The sequence below is a fragment of the Leptosomus discolor genome, chromosome 11, assembly GCF_034619465.1.
Source record: "Leptosomus discolor isolate bLepDis1 chromosome 11, bLepDis1.hap2, whole genome shotgun sequence".
Lineage (NCBI taxonomy): Eukaryota > Metazoa > Chordata > Aves > Leptosomiformes > Leptosomidae > Leptosomus > Leptosomus discolor.
The window spans coordinates 23,596,063-23,604,646 of NC_141401.1; positions in this window are offsets into that span (position 1 = coordinate 23,596,063).

Below are 8,584 nucleotides of genomic sequence, written 5' to 3' on the forward strand. Positions count from 1 at the left end.
AGCTTATTTCTAGAGGATGTTTCCTGTTTGGATACCAATTCTTATGAAATTAGGCTGCCTGAACTAAACAGCATCTTTGCACAAATTGCAGAACTTGGCACCAGGGTGAATCACCTTAAGAGGTTCAAGTTGCTAGGCAGTTGGGACTCAGAGCTTGGAAAGATTGTACAACTTCTATTGCACAGTCAAACTGTCTGCATTGTACTATTTACAGGTCATTGCAGCTAAATCCCTCAGTTCCTTGACCCTGGGAAAACAATAGTTCTCCATCTCAAATCCTGTATTTCCACTGTGTATTTCCATGTATCCTTTTGTGTCAAATACTTCTTTGTTACCTTCAATTTCTCTGGTTTCCTCCCTTGATTGTACTTTACACTCACTTCTCTGTATTCAGTCTCTCAACACACGATCTCAGATTTTTGCCTTTACTCATTACGCAGATTTTGCAAGGTGTGGCCATTACCAAATCAGAATTTTAGCATTTTATTCTCCACACAGTTGGAAATAACTACACGGTATGTGAGAAAGTAGAGAGTCAAATTTTGTATTTGTCCCCAATTTGACACATTTCCCATGATATCACCCAGCCTTTTACCAACAAAAATAATGGGGACATTTATGGCAAACCCATTACAACTCTTCTAGAAAAAAACGATAAACTATCCGGTGCATGGAGCCCAGAGACACTCCTATACTGTATACTCCCACTATCCTGGATGACTGCTGTGTGTAGTACAATTCACTGTCTGTATTAACCAGTTCATGCTATACTAAGCTTTCTTTGCATGTTCATTGCAGAGTGCTGTTTTCCCTCCTATGAATGCCCAGAATTTTCTAACAGCTTTGTAGTTAGTTCTTCTAGTCATTCTGCCCCAGCTAAACTTTTAATGCTTTGGGGTTTTTTAATTAGTTTTGTTATTTAAGGTATATTGAGACTATCCCTCAGCATATTGATGCCTATGTACATTTTTCATTTGCACAAATTCTTCCTTCCTTTTCTGAAGAGATGCAACTTGCCAACATCTATGTCTATCACTCACCATAGCAAGGTCACTCTTCTTTGAGGACGGACTGTCATGGGTGGAACTGCCACAGACACGTGTAAAAATAGGACATACTTTATAGCTTCCTTTAAAAAATCATTTCATTATCAATCAGACAGGTTACCTGTTTTTTTAACTTCTAAATTCACTACTGTGCGGAATTTATTACTCTATTTAGGATACTGATGACAATCAGTGTTGTCAGCATAATAAAATAAACACAGATTTAGTTTTGCGGTTAAACTCTGAGAAACATATTCAGGTTGAATCCTCTATATCTCATCTTTGGGCACTGTCTTATGAACCCGAAACCTGTAACTTTGGCTTGCTCTAGCACTTACTGAAGTAATGGAAAAACTTACCATCAGAAGTTACAGTGGCTGAGAAGGCTGATTCATAAGATGCTGTCTAACATAAGTGGAGTGCCAGGCTTTATCAGGATCTTTCACCTGCTGAGATATTGTGGTTCTAATATTAGTAGAACTTCTGAGAGAGAAACAACTTGGAGATTAAAAAACACATAAGGTTTCATTGAGAACATGGAAAGAAGTGGGGCAGTGGCGGGTAGTATTTGTACTACCCCTGTGGAGGTTCAAAAATCAAAGGGAATCTTAAGAATTAGGTTTATAAAGGAGCCCTTTTAAAGGTTGCCTAGAAGATGTGCCAGGCCTTTCAGATAGGTTGGCTACTTTCTCTGCCTACTGCGTGTTACCTTCTTTAGCTGTCTGACCCGGCTAATAGGATAGCAGGTGCCTTTCACCACCTGTCTTCCCCAAGCAGGTCATCTCTCACGTGGCGTGTGATGCCACCTAACGCATAGGTAGCTCTACCTGAGTAGATTCAAGGTGATTAAGGAAGAAGCACTGCTATGGTCAATAAGCCATAACATTCTAAACTGGGACCATTAATATGGCTTAAAATAACGCATAATTCCACTTGTCCTTGCTCCAGATAATGCACCACATGCAAGGCTTGTTATATCTACAAACAACCACGAGGTGACAGGCAATGCTTCCAAACAGTTCTGTGAAGCGTGGGTAGTTAATTGTTTGAATGGTGATATACACAATAAAAGTCCTAAATTATTATACGGTCAGTGGTCAGCTTTAACGCCGACTGATGAATACTCGAAATTTCAGAAACAGAAGCAGCCTGACAGGAGGATACAGTGGTTGTATCTTAAGATCATAAGGCCCGAAAAATATTATAAAACTTGTTTTCCTAAGAGCTTGGCAAAATATTTTTGTTTGCTGCACAATAGGTAAAATACCCTTAAGAAAACTGCAGATAAGGCCACATGAATGAGGCCATGGATGCATTATCAGTTGGAACTAATGGAAATAGAAAAAATAGACTAAGAAAAAGGAGGAGGAGGCAGGAAGTACTCACAGCTTTTCTATACAGGGAATTTATGTTGACAGAAAGCATGAAAACAAGACCAAAAAGTCCATGGATTAAGCAGCATTTGCCTAAGGGAGGTTATGTAATGTGTGATCCTCAATAAATGATTATCAGTGGCAGAACACCTCCACCAGGATTGCAGTAATCTCCACCGCTAAACCTGGCTCATGAAATGGACGCTCTATGGTGTTTTATTTTGCTTGGACACAATTTAAAGATCTAAGCATGCAGCAATGTTGTTATTCTTAACAGTAACGTATTTACCTCCACAGAAACAGTCTTACTCTGTAATCTTTTTTTTTACCTTTTGCATATAGAACTACAAAATACTTACAGAAACATGCTTTCTAAATGTATAATTCCATTGCATTATAAAGCTAATATTTTATGAAAGAATAAGAAGGGGAGGGCATTTATACTGTGGTTTGGGTATGGCCTCTGAGGAATACAAAATTAAAGTGTACAGAAGACACTTTATGTCCTGTACCAGCTTGTACAGATTATTTCAGTTTGATCGGCTGTCTTCTTGAACACATTAATTTTTGCAAATGGGTATCTTTGAAGATCAGTTACAGAATTAAAAAGTAACGGTAACCGAGCAATTCTCAGTCTCATCATTACGGTTCAGAAGCTGTTAACAGTTGTAAAGGGCTAATTAGTGTAATGTAATCCTCTTAGGAGGCTGCAGGCATTGAGCTAGATTTCTTTACAATTTGTATGTAGGCCTTCTTTATTCCATTAGAATTACAACAATTACGGACAGCAGTATGTATTTGCATTCTCTCCATCCACATTATGTTTACTTTGCATACTGAATACTGCACAATAAATGCAGAAGTAGAATTTTCTGTTTTCTATTTAAATATCAAAATGCTTGGAAGAGCAGCCAAATCTTGGTTTTGTAACTGTGCAAAATCTACCAAAAGAGAAAATGAAAACAGGAATAAGTGGCTTTCTGAAATCCCAAGCAATCAGAGACAGAAAATACTGGAAGAGCTGGATGTGAACAAAGTGCTGTCATATTTGGTTTACAAGAGAGTCTTTTCCTTGGAGGAATACAAAGACATTTGGTCCCAGGAGAGCTACAAGAAGAGAACTGAGTATTTTTTAGATAAACTCTCTTTGAAAGGCCCAAGTGCTTTCTCTGCTTTTTTTTCCATTTTGGAGGAGGTCTGTCCTAACTTGCTGACATGCTTTCTCCTTGGCTATGAAGGTAAGGTCACTGTCTGCTCTGAAATGCTTAAGTGTATATTGGTAATGTCTTGGAATCCTTTGACACTAATAGTTATCTGCTATAATTAGTGTTTACTTTCTCTCTTGCACTAAACAAGAGAGAGTATTCAGTGTCTTTATGGTTCTTTGTTATAAAAGAGAAAACAAAGGGAAGGAAAATTTATTAGACAAATATATGTTATTGTTATACTTTGAACATCTAAACTAGTAGCAAAATACTGTATATTAATGTTGCTGCGACTAATGAATGAGAGTCAGGACAGGGAAAAGGATTCCTAAGTACTACTGATAATGTGTAGCTCAGAAATGTTAACACCGATCTTTTACTTTCCTTCCCGTTTCTGAAATATTTAAAAATAGATTGAGAAGTTCTGTAGGCATAGTGTGTGAGTGATCTATCCCTTTCACATTTTTCTCGTAAGTCACATTATTTGTTATACCTATCTGTAAACAACTGCATGAAAAAGATTGCATTACTAAATATCAACAATACAATTAAAGTTAATCAAAATGTTATTTGGACATCAGGCACTATTTATACCTTTTTGAGAAACAATGTTTTACTAGATATTAGCAAAGATAATGTGAAAAAATATGTGCAGAGCGTTTACAATTATATCCTAGTGGCCTATTTTTTTTTTTTTTTTGTCGGTTATATTCCAAATTTGAGTCTTTCAAGTCAGCTAGATTTTTCTTAGCAATGACTGCAGGGTTGTGCTCAAAGGTTATATACAGAATGTCCTTTTAGAATTTAATTAAAATAGTCATGTCTTTTATCAATCCGTTCAGTAACAGATTTAAACACCTTAGTATTATAATTATTTAGAAATAAAACCCAGTAAGTCTTAGTACTGTAAGAATTTTAATAACTTGAAAAAGACAAATTAAAATCTAAACCCATTTGGACCTTTAAAATAGTTGTAGTGTGTGTACTCTCTTGAAAACCTGATTACTTTTAAAATTGACAGTTAAAGATCCAGTTATTTGAGAAGGCAACAGATATTTCACCATAATTTACTTATGAACAGATGCCCATTTGGTATGTCTTTTCAAGATCAATTTACAGTATGGTTTCATGTCAGTTACAGGAAAATCAAAGGAGGTTCACAAATGTTGTTGTGGATTTTAATACGTGTCGGATATACTTCACGGACAACCACATTATGAAATTGCTACTTAGGGCCTCTTTACACTATCATTTTTCTAAAAAAAAGCATACAAATATAAATACAATGGGTTATAAATACATTATAAAGCCAGGTCTTTCGGAACACGCATTTTGGAGTGAAGTCTTGGCTTCCTCTGAATTAGCTGCAGAGACAGTGCAGGGAGATTTTATTCTATACCACCTAAACATTTCATGCAGGGGCCTGTCACAAAACAGATTTAAATTTTCCAGTGGGTACAAGGTTTTGGGGGCAGTGCTGCTATAAAGGGTGATGGCCTCAGCAGTTGGGTGCAAGTCAAGGACTCTGTATCCCTGACAACATCACAGTAGATACAGAGAAAAAAGGAGAAAGCCAATGCTGCACATTTCCAAAGGAGTAAAGGATACTGTTGGAACAGCGTCCCAAATCCATTCTGTCTGTCTGTGCCTTGTGTAGGCAGAAAAATGCCTCGGGCTGCCTTAGCTCAGCCACTATTACACTCTTTCCTCCTTCCCCTCCCCCAGTAGCATACATCGAATGTGCAAAGCTAGGTTTAGAATGTTATTGCTAATAATAATCTACTGGGTAGCCAGCAAAGAAAAACATGCTATATATTCACATTAAGTCATGCACAAATCCACACATGTGCATGTTGCAGATTCAATTAAATGGATTATGTATTATAGATTTTCATGCACTGTGGATTTTTTATAGATTGATTTTGGTGAACGCTGTTATAAGGTACACAGAAACGTATGATGAAAAAAGCAGTGCTTACTATTTCCATTAAAATAATTTTCTCCTTCACCCTATAAAAACTGATGGACAGGACAAAGCAATCAAAATGGAAGGAATACTGTCTCGATGCACGATGAGAAACTGCTAAGCCTGTGCTACGTGGCTTCAACAGCCCAGCTACCACAGCAGTTGTGTGCCGTCCTGTCCAACGTACTTGTTAAGGAGACGCTGTATGGCAGGCTGACTGAGCACACAGACCAGAATCAGTCCCCGTTATTGATCAACCGCATGTACAGCAGGGGCCAGTTTCTGTTTTCTGGACCTGCCCGTGTTGGCAGATAGTGGTATTTCAATGCATTTCCATTGTCTTCATGCCCTACAGAAAGAGCCATTTGAGAGGTGCTGGAAATGTGGCATGGGTCCAAGAGGTCACTCAGTCTCTGCCCTAATGTAGTTCACTGCAAAAACTAAACTGTGCTAATGAAATGTGGCCAGTGAATGATGGACTGACACTTGCACTCAGTTGATTTAACACCACTTTGAACTCTTTTGTCTCATTATTTCAAAGAATTACACCCACAGTAATTTAAGGGGTGTTAGAGCAGTATTTATTTTTCAAGACATAGTGATTTGATTCTTCCAATCTTCTAAAATTCTCACTATAGTATAAAAGCAAAGCTCCTAGTGACTCTGTGGGGAGAAACATTTGGTTATTACTTGTCCACATGATAAAGTAGGAAATCAGTTCTTCATTGGCCTGGTAGGAGTTAATATGGGAGTAAGAATTTCAGGTTTATTTCCAAAATTCCTATAAATGGTTAGATCTGTACCTCTCGAGTCTACTGGAAGTATGACTATGGAAACAACTTTTATCTATAAAATGTCAAAAGAAATTATGTTTACCTAAACAGCCACTGGCCCAAATGCAACTTCACAGAATTATATCAAACTGTAGGCGTGATTTTGAACCATGTATCAGCTATTAGAGACATTTCTTTATTGTTATCCAGACCGTATGCATAGACGTTTCCCAGCGTTATCAGAGCAAACAAAACTGAGGGCTGTATCAGAGATGGAGCTGCATGAAACCTGTCAGATGAGTGACCAAGAAGGAAGCCCTTCTGCTGAGGAACAACTGAGTCAATCGTTCAACAAATACAGGTTAAAATTATCAGTGTCACGATGTCTTTAATGATCACAGTATTTCCTGTCAGTTAGCTTCCATGTAAATGAAGTACACCACTGCTGCTTTCAAGGAGTTTTTTGTTTGCATCTGATTTTACTTGGCATTTGTAAACCATGATTCTACTTTGTATAATGAACACCTTTGGTGCTGATGAATGCTGGGGGTCACCTCTTGTCTTTACTACAGGCATTCAGTAGTGATGTAATGCATTGATGACACTGCTAGTTTTCAGTGTTCAAGGACTAAGCACATACATAGAAGTACATTTTTCTCATAATCTTTCTTGAAATGTGGGTGACAACCTAAGTTAGCATCACAGTTCCTGTTATTTTTATTTATTTTAAGAGGAATAGAAACTGAGGAAGACCTATGTAAGAACAGCATGTCACTTGATACATGCTGGGATGCTGGGATTTAAGTCCTTGCTTCAGAGATTTGAACCTAAAAAGAACACCCAAAAAAACCTTTGGAAAGTCCTAAAATGCTGCATATTATGTAGATAGGATTCAGTTCAGGCATTTGCAGTTGTGTGTTTGAATCATGCTTTGCTTAATTCAATAAGGAATCTGGCTGAGAATGGACTAGAACTCTCAACAGCTTATTAGCTGTTAAGAAATTCTGTAGGTAATTTACATATGTCCAGCTAAGACAGAAACTTACATTCTGAGAAATATACTTTAAAAGTAGTGAAAAGTTGTACTGCTGGTTTGATGTGTCAGTAGCATATGAACGGCAAATTACAAAGCCTTAATACCTTTGCATGTCTAGGTTAGTTTTGTTAAGTTTCAGCTAGGGACTGGATTACACTAGCTTGTAGAAGCGTAGTAAAACTTAATGACTGTGAGGTGATTGCAAGAATTGTGGTCGTAAGAGGTTTTAAGTTCATCTTGAGTAGCAGTGAAACATGAAATGGTAATAGAATATGAAGACGCTTCATACAATACTGTATGGGCCCCAATTGTACAGTATGGGCTGATCTATACCCACAACTAATGAAACCCCAGTCAGAAGTCCTTTCCCCATTTACACTCACAATAATTCCAGGAGACTTGCAGTCATTCATAATCTGAATATGTGCCATTTGGCTTTAAATAGATTAATGCTATTGCACTGGTCCCGTAACATTACAAGACAATTCACTTACAAAACCAAACCAATTAAGAAGTGCCTGCAGCTAAAGAACTACATTAGGGAAGTAGTAGACAAATATGAAAGCTTTCCTGAAGCCAGCCTATGCTGGAAGTACTTCATAAGTCTAAAAAAAAAATCAATCAGATATGTAAAACATGACAGTATCAGTATTTGCAGAGTCAGGTAGTCTCACTATAAGATTGTTATATACATTCCACCTGATATGAAAGCATATGGTGTATCAGTCCTGCATATACCCTGGAAGGAGAAGAAAAGATGCTGGGGCTATACTCTCTCCGCAGTGTATCAGTGTTAAGTGTGGAAGTTGATGTAGCCCCAGAAGTCCCACAGCAAGAAGGGAATATACACCTTTATTGGAAACAGAGAACGCGATGAGAAGACATACTGGTGTGCAATAGCACATAATTTACTTCAACACCAGTGTCTTGGGAAAAAAATATACCTTGACAGCAGGTTAAAAAACCACCAATCTTTCCACACTTTCTGTTGTATGCTGCCACTCATCTCCTGCATCCAACAGAAAAATATAATAGGTAACTGGCTTATGCTGTTTTTTTCTTAAGTGCCACACTTGTGCCACACACCAGAAAGAAAATCTTACACAATCAACATGGTAAGAGTCTCATGCGCTTGTAACAATTTGTGAAAATGACAACCCCACTTATGAAGAAAACAGTATAGCT